The sequence below is a fragment of the Megalobrama amblycephala genome, linkage group LG8 (assembly GCF_018812025.1).
Source record: "Megalobrama amblycephala isolate DHTTF-2021 linkage group LG8, ASM1881202v1, whole genome shotgun sequence".
NCBI lineage: Eukaryota > Metazoa > Chordata > Actinopteri > Cypriniformes > Xenocyprididae > Megalobrama > Megalobrama amblycephala.
Genome location: NC_063051.1, coordinates 11,508,084 through 11,517,509, shown reverse-complemented (window position 1 = coordinate 11,517,509; position 9,426 = coordinate 11,508,084).

Below are 9,426 nucleotides of genomic sequence, written 5' to 3'. Positions count from 1 at the left end.
ACACAAATGAAGATTTTTTGGATGAAATCTGAGAGCTTTCGGTTCCTCCATTGACAGCTACGCAACTGACACTTTGATTCTTCAAAAAATTCATAAAGAGATTGTACAACTAATCCATATGAATTGAGTGGTTTAGTCCAAATTTTCTGAAGAAACACAATCGCTTCATACGATGAACAAATTTAATAGGCTTTTATTCATAAACATTTACCAGCGAACATAAACAGAAGCCCAACCGAACATGCTTGACGCGCAAGAACAAACCTCTTGCAGAAGCTCAAACGTTCTGCGTAACACGAGAATGAACATCATTGGTTCTTGCACACACCAAGCAAACATGCTTGAGCTTCCGGTAACCACAGATGATGTGTGAGTTGATGAATGTTTATATCGGAATAAAAGCCTAAATTCAATCTGTTCATCATATAAAACGATCATGTCTCTTCATAAAATTTGGAATAAACCGCTCAATTCATATGGATTAGTTTTACAATCTCTTTATGAACTTTTTGAAGTGTCAAAGTGTCTTTTTTGCACAACCTGCAAAAATTGCTCAATGCCATTGCTGCTTCTGCAAACCACTGATCAATGCTACATAACCTGTCTGGAGTTTTCACGTCGCTTTGCAAAGTACGTCACCCGAATCGTTGATCTGATTGGTTGAAGGACTATCCAATTGCGTGAATAATGCTCGTTGATCACGCCTCTTGTGCAGTAGAAAATACATACAGACTCCCCAGACCAATGTTCAATTTTAAATTGAGCTTGGTCTGGTGATAGCCAGACAAATATAAACTGTCAGTCGTGTTTTAAAGTGCTATAAGGTTACGTTCACACACAGTTAATTATTAATGAGCATGACAACCGCATTTTAAAAGGGAACTGACGTTATTAAATTCTCAGAACTCACAACCACATTTTTGGTAAACCATGTGCTGTGTCAACGGAACGAAACAAGTTTGGTAACTTACAGGGTCAGAGACAAATTAGGCTATATGAACTGTGTCATCCTTTACACTCAATCGCTGTTCAGAGCTGCTCCCATCGGTTTTGTGGTGCAGAGTCGTCGTCTGATAATTGAGATTTGATGGATGAGCTCGCGTCGCTGGTTATGAGCTTGAGTGTGTGAAGCATTAATTGAATGGATTTTCTGGATCACTATATTAGCCCATCCTCCAAAACCTGAATGCCAATATCAGTGTTAGTTTTTAAATGTGACAAAGGTCACAGAGTAATGCCATTAGCTGTTGGTCGATTATACTTTACTGTTCTGTCTGGAAAGATACAGCATTACTGGGTATATCAACTGCAGCAATCTCAAAAACCTTATAAGAAGCAATCCTGATAAAAGCTTTGATAATTTAAAGGGTTAGTTCACCATAGAATGAAAATTCTGCTATTAATTACTCACCCTCATGTCATTCCACATCCATAAGACTTTTGTTCATTTTCGAGCACAAGCAATAATTTGCTGACTGCAGTTCACTTAATGGCCACTGGTGTCACTAATAACAAGACTTTCTGAATTCTACATAGCCCCTTATCAATCTGACATACACTATATTGCCAAAAGTATTGGAACACCCCTACAAATCATTGAATTCAGGTGTTCCAATCACTTCCATGGCCACAGGTGTATAAAATCAAACACCTAGGCATGCAGACTGCTTCTACAAACATTTGTGAAAGAATGGGTCACTCTCAGGAGCTCAGTGAATTCGTGATAGGTTGCCATCTGTGCAATAAGTCCATTTGTGAAATTTCCTCACTACTAAATATTCCACGGTCAACTGTTAGTGGTATCATAACAAAGTGGAAGCAATTGGGAACAACAGCAACTCAGCCAGGAAGTGGTCGGCCACGTAAAATCACAGAGCGGGGTCAGCGCATGCTGAGGCGCACAGAGCGCAGAAGTCGCCAACTTTCTGCAGAGTCAATAGCTACAGACCTCCAAACTTCATGTGGCCTTCAGATTAGCTCAAGAACAGTGCATAGAATGGGTTTCCATGGCCGAGCATTCACCAAGTGCAATGCAAAGCATCAGATGCAGTGCATACCAAGACATTTTGGACAATTTCAAAAAAAATTCCCATAAACACACTCCTAAACCTTGTGGAAAGCCTTCCCAGAAGAGTTGAGGCTGTTATAGCTGAAAAGGGTGGGCCAACTCCAAAACCCTACGGATTAAGAATGGGATGTCATTAAAGTTCATGTGCACGTAAAGGCAGTCCCAATACTTTTGGCAATATAGTGTATGTTGTACGTCACATAACCAAACCGGAAAACTGGTCTCATTGCATCCGCTTGTCAGAGAGAGTGTTAACAGCAGTATGAACTGACGGCATATCTATGGACTTTTAAGGTAATCAGCGAAACTATCTAGTTCACATAGTTATAGGTGTTTTATTCTATTAAAGGTCCCGTTCTTCGTGATCCCATGTTTCAAACTTTAGTTAGTGTGTAATGATGTTGTTAGAGTATAAATAAAATCTGTAACATTTTAAAGCTCAAAGTTCAATGCCAAGCGAGATATTTTATTTAACAGAAGTCGCCTACATCGAACGGCCAGTTTGGACTACATCCCTCTACTTCCTTCTTTAATGACGTCACTAAAACAGTTTTTTGACTAACCTCCGCCCACAGGAATACACAAGAGTTGCGTTTGTAGAGTGTGTTTGTCACCATGTCGTCGAAACGCTGTTATTTTCATCCCGCAGTCCAATCACCGGGTCTGATTCCGGCTCAAATTGATAGGGTAAAATTAAAGACATGTTTACAATAACACTGAGCGCGTGCATCTCCACGTTATGGTAAGAGGCGTGACCTTTCTGGGCAAGGTTCGCTAAGCTGTTGTCGAATCACAACACAGGAACCGCTGGCACAATCAGAACTTATTACGTATTTCTGAAGGAGGGACTTCATAGAACAAGGAAGTCATCAGCCCGTTTTTATGACAGTGGAAACAGCGGTATACAGATAAGTAAATTATGTGAAAAATACTGTGGTTCTTTACACGCGAAACATGAACACATGTTATACTGCACACTATAAACACAATCAAAGCTTCAAAAAACCACGAAAAATGGGACCTTTAAATATCTAAATGTTAGTGTGAAGAAGAAAAATAAAAAAAACTTTTAAATATCAATCTGCATATGCGGGGGACATCAGTTATGCTCATCTTTGCTCACTCCTTTTAAGTTATCTTGAATAAAACAGCAAAAAATTTTCATGAAGCACATACAAAAGACCAAAACTGGAAGCAATCTGATCTGTTTTACAGAATACGGAAGTTAGATTGCGCATAACCCCTATCTGATGTAATTTCAAACCTGTGTGACTTTCACCAAAGGTGAATATCATATATTATTTCTTTATAATGAAAGTGGATGTGGAGTGAGGCTTTCAAGTTCCAAAATGAGGTAAAAGCAACTAAAAGTATCATAAAACTATTCATAAAACTATATCATAAAAAAATTCTGGGTCACAGTGAAAGCAAATCCATCATTGTATTAAACATGTACTATCCTAGAATGGCACTTAAAATACAGCATTATTGAAATCTCCTTTGCAATAGTTAGCACTACTGAATTACACCACATGGCCTCAAGACTGAGCTATTGAGTGATGGTATAACTCGTAAAATTTCTGCAAAGCTGACATTCCTTTTTATGTATTTCATCAGGTCCTTTTATTTCTCACTCTGCAGTGGAAAGCTGAATGAATGTTCATCATTAATATTTATATGTTCACTTTATATTATAAACATTATAAATATGCAGTGTCCTTTGGGACTAGGCATTCTCTCATTTTACCTATATCAATCAGCACTCTTTTAGTGAGAAATAAGAAAAATACATAGTAGTCAAATAAGTGTGCTCACTTTAAACTGCTGTGACGTGTGGCTATCATCTTTTGTATGGGATAAAAGGCTGTATATAATGAAATTACAATAGCTGGAGCTTATGTAAACATGAATCTGTTCATGCTCATGGGGCATGTTCAATATATGAATACATATGTCTGCATGCGTTTTAGTATACATACTAAATTCTTGTTTTATCATGCTGCAAACCATGAGGAAATAAAGGATCCTGGGAGCGTAAATAACATCATTGTTATTCTAAATGTATCCAAGGAGTATTAAAGTGTTTCAGAAGAGCTGAGAAAATAACTTCATAGAAAGACTCTTCACCTTTGGGTCTCATTGGCTCCTTGAGGTGAGGCTATTTCTGATCCTTTCTAGGAATAATTACACAGTGTAAGCAATTACTACAAATTGGCATTCGTGTAAATCATGACTCTTTTCATTTGCACATCATAGCACCCAGCTCTTCAAAGGTTGGGGTTGTTTCCATGGCAAATTAGTTCCTCAGCATGTACTCCAAAAAATTGGAAATGTGCTTCAAAAGCTGGAACACTTGGGAAATTCACATTAGAATCCAGCACAGATGCAATATGAAGTCCTTTCAAAACTATGTGAGAATTGTTATGAAATGTGCTTTCTTTCTTGTGTAAAAAAAATCTTAATTTCTATTATCACGCTGTGCACTCAATAGAATAATTATTTCTTTTAGCTTTGGTCTTTTTTGAGGAAGAAAGAGTACCACAGACATTGATTTTGTGTCATAGAGATCTTGATCCCTAGAGCAAGTGCTGGTCAGCTAGTTGATAAATGAGAATGTAAACTGTCAGATGGTCTCTCGATTGACTTTGCCATTTAACTCTGTCAGGAGTCATTTTATTTTAATATAGGACTGCTTAAAACAGTGAAGACAAAGTTTAACGTATAAACTAATGAGTATGCGTTAGGATTTTCTGCCTCTGAGTAAAAAAAAGAAATATATAAAAGGTAATTGCAATTGTATATCTCTGAATTGCAACTTTATATGTCACTAGTGTTAATTTTGGTCTCACAATTGCACAATGTTTATCTAACTTTTACTCCATAGGCTTAATGATACAGACTCATTTCAATCTGAATTTCAACCATGGCTAAATCAATGGTGTGAGTTTGGGGAGGAGCTGTTTGTTTGACTGAAAGCAGAGAGAAGAGTGTTTGGAATACCTGTTTAGCAATTTAGCAATTCCCTTCAGTGACACTACTAGTGCATAAATCACACAGTAATTGTTTGAAAGGCGAATAAAAGACAAGTTCTAACTCTATGTGCAGCAGAGCATTTATTTCATAGTTTATGTTGCCTGCATTAAGAGTTATAAATCTATACATTTTCTCCCCTCTGTCTGCTAAGATAAGACACCTGTATTATAGTGTTTTGTAAACACCTCACATTTTCAGCTACTGCGGTTTGGTCTGACCTCTGCAGAGGTGAAATATAGGCTGAATAACCACAGCAGAGAGCAAAGCATTCCTGCAGATGCAGCTGTAGAGTATGGTACATTAAATCTATATTTTATAAGGGCTTTAAATAACTGGCTGTGTTGGCCAGAATACTGCTCTAAAAGCATATTCAGAATTGATTAGGTTGTATGTTTAGTGCTTCGCATAATTATTAAGTGGTCTGTATTCTAAAGTAGCAGCTAATAATAAATATCAGATTGCACATAAAACTGACAATATGGGAATACATAAAGCAGTATAAAAGGATGCTAATGTTGCAGTAATTTATAGGACTTTAAGTATGTTCAAATTCAGTTTGAAGTGTACATCTGTAAACCTTTCAAACATGGATCTGAGAGTCGTTTATCATCATTCCTTTTTCACATCGATCAGTGCAAACGGACACACCTCCTCTCCATAATCAGTTCTACATTGATTGGTGGACTATATTCTCTTAAAACAATTTTAAAACAAACATACAGTAATTTTACAGAAAACTATTTTTTCACCTTTTTTTTAGACTTTAATATGTTTTTTAAAAGTTTTTCAAGGTTTGATGGTTGATCATGTTTGTTCATTTATAATTGTTGTATTGGCAAGGCCAACATTTTTTTCAATCACAATCAAGCTAGAGTGATGAAATGGTTCACATAAGCTAATGAAAAAAGTCTGAAAAATGATTTTGAGGACTGAAAAGTGTTTTTTTTTTTTTTCTTCTGTATACTAAGAAAGAAAGAAGAAAAGAGGAAGATGGTTTATGTTGAGCTACTCAAGTACATTTCTGCCTGACCTGTGGAGGTCTGTCTAAATGAGTGAAGACCCTATAATTCAGGATGGACGGTCCTTTGCTCAGGCAAATTCAGAGCATGTTGCTGAGTCAAAGTCTATGGATAAGAGCTGCCATTGTATGGTGCTGTGGTGCAGCTTTTTGATTTATGACCGTGCACTGAAAGTGCTGCTTATGGCTTTCCCAGGATACTGAGTCTTGGGGAAAACCTATTAACTCATTCTAGAGCTATATCTACAATAATCGTATCACTGAATCTTGTATAGAGAGAGACAGAAATTCTACCCTCTGTTCCACAAATGTATTATAGCCTACACAAGTAAATTATACTGTACACTCTTTCTTAGAGGGGTCATATTATGAAAAATTGGATTTCCCTTAATCGATCTTTTCAAAAGATTTTAATGGTTTAATGAACTAAAAAAATGTTCTCAAAACCTCCTAAGCAAGGAAACACACTGATAATACTAACTAAACAAGTAAACAAAAATGAAATTAAATTATATGTGTTGCAATACCTTGTACTGTAATATTAAACTATCATTTTTAATTTTTGTTACATTTTATATTAGGTGTCTTTAACTACTAATGTACTTGCATTAAAAAAAATGGTTAGGTACAATGCACTTACTGTAATTACAGAGACTAACACTATATACTGTATATATATATATACATACATGCACACAAAGGCCTGCCATTTCAAAAAGACTGGGGTTTGATTTGTCATGGAATGAATGAAAACACACCATGAGTTTGTAAAAGACATCCTCGGATAATTGAGTGTTAACATCATGAGTGAAGTGGGTTTGAAATTGCATCTCAGCAGGAAAACAAGATAATATCCTATTAGGGCTTTCAAAAAGAGGCTTTTCTCAGATGGAGGTTAAAGTTCATTCTAAATTGCGCTGACCCAAGCTCTGCTTTGTGCTGCACAGTGTGTTTTGGTCATGCTATTTTTAGGAAACTTTGATGTTTTTCTTGCTTTTGCATATATATATATGAGGGAACTCCATGTTCCAAAAAGCCCTAGAAGTTTGTTATGTTCTCTAACTGATTCATCTGAAAGTCAGTGCCATCTTGTAGATGGGCAGACAATAAACCAGTGCCTGTCTAAAGAACTAAAAGAGGCTCCCTCCATAAATTCCCAACTAAACAAATTTCAACAGAAGGCACCAAGGAAATAAATAGACTAGACTAATTAATAGAAACTATACTTCAAATTCTAGTTACTATAGCAGGCACAGATTTGTCTGGCCATCACCAGACCAAGCTCAATTTAAAATTGAACATTGGTCTGGAGAGTCTGTATGTATTTTCTACTGCACAAGAGGCGTGATCAACGAGCATTATTCACGCAATTGGATAGTCCTTCAACCAATCAGATCAACGATCCGGGTGACGTACTTTGCAAAGTGACGCGAAAACTCCAGACAGGTTTAGTTTGTATTGGTTTGTAGTGTTGATCAGTGGTTTGCAGAAGCAGCAATGGCATCGAGCGATTTTTGCAGGTTGTGCAAAAAAACAGGAAAGTGAGTGGTATTTACTAGCCTGACTACGTCAGACTTCCTACTTCCGCTCAATTTCATTTCGCTTCTGTACTCAGTCTGATACAGCGTCAGAGCTTTGTGTTTGCCACCGGTCTGGAAACAGCCGGGCCAATCAACGAACAGAGGGCGGGCTGAGAGCCGTGACGTAGATGCTAAGCGCCGAGTTTTACATTGTAGGTTAGAGAAATCGAAAACCGAAACGACCACGGAAATGGGAAACGAGACACGGGATGCAAACTTCGGGATGCATTAACTTCGCATAATCTGCAAAAGTCGTTTACAGCCATGTTCACTCCGGTATTTCGCTCACATCATCATGTGTTTACAACAGGTTTACAGTGGAAGTTCAATCATAGATTTGAGTTCGATGCATGATGTCTGTGCTTCGATGCGGCTGTACAGGCGGATAACATACGTCATAACTAAACGTATCTGATTGGCTTACGGGTAACCAATGATTTTAAACTTCAGACAAGCGTCCCCTAGCGAGAGAGAAAACACTTCTCTATTATGCCATTCCAGACTCTGTCTACGAAGCAAAGTGAAGTAGTAGAGTCTGGTATTACCAGGCTAGGTATTTACACCCACTCGAGTGATTTGTTTGCTAAACTAAAGAAGTCATTCAGCATTGTCGAGAGGTTAAAAGGAATTGGATTGATGGTCGTGCGTGCCGTCGCTTCTCTATTGTCATCATGTTATACCCGCCAATAGCGAGCAAGGTGGATAAGCCAGTCTGTGATTGGTTCCGGCAAAAGTGTAACAGAAGCAGTAGAAATGAATGTACGGGCTTCCAGACTGAGTTTCCGGGCGAAATCAAATCGCCGGCAGATCAGGCTGGGTTTACCCAGTCTAGGCACAGATAATATTCAAGTACATATGTAGGCCTATATTGCCATAATAATTATTGCATAATAAAATAATGCATCCCAGTAAGGAAGAAAATAACAAAAAGCATCCTCTTCATGTCTGAAACTCAAAGCCTGAGAGTTATGATAAAGTTCAGCTTTTAGTGTACAGGAAAGTGGTCCGTCTCTGTGCACTGATGCATTTGACAATACCGTCCCTCACACAGGAATATAAAGTAATTCAGCATTGTGTTCCGCTGAATCACAAGTAATCTTCATTCTAGTGTGCATCAGAGTAAAACACTGTAGGAGTGAATCTTGTTCCTGTCAGAACTGAGTGTTACCTTGATGTACCTTCTGTCTCTGACTCAACAGATGCTTCTGTACACTGTGATGCATGCGACTGATTTCACTCATTACGGAGCTGAACCTGCTGGAGAGTTTATTTTATTATTTGAACAGACATAATTGAGGAAATGTAAGCACTTCAGCAGTCTTATTTGCAAGGAATAAAGAAGGATTTCCATGGTTATTCTTATGGTTTCATAAGACATTAATTTAGTACAAATAACAGTTTGCATCCCTGATATCTAGAAGTACATGAACAAGCAGCAGAGGAATAATTTCCAGTTAGCAAAGATATAACAACCAAAACAGTCAAACAATTACCTTGATTGTCTTGCTGAAAGATTGATACATGACACGAGTCTATTATGTGCAGTGGCACCAGCACTAATGAAAGAAAAACTGATGACGAGAGGGTCCATCAACACAACAGGACCTTATTGATTCTGAAGCTCTGAGCTGTTTTTGTTTTCTGCTTTTGTCCATTGGAAATATAGTTTAGCATGATTTGGCAGACATGCTCTTGAACACTATTATGATTGGTGCACTAAAATTTTA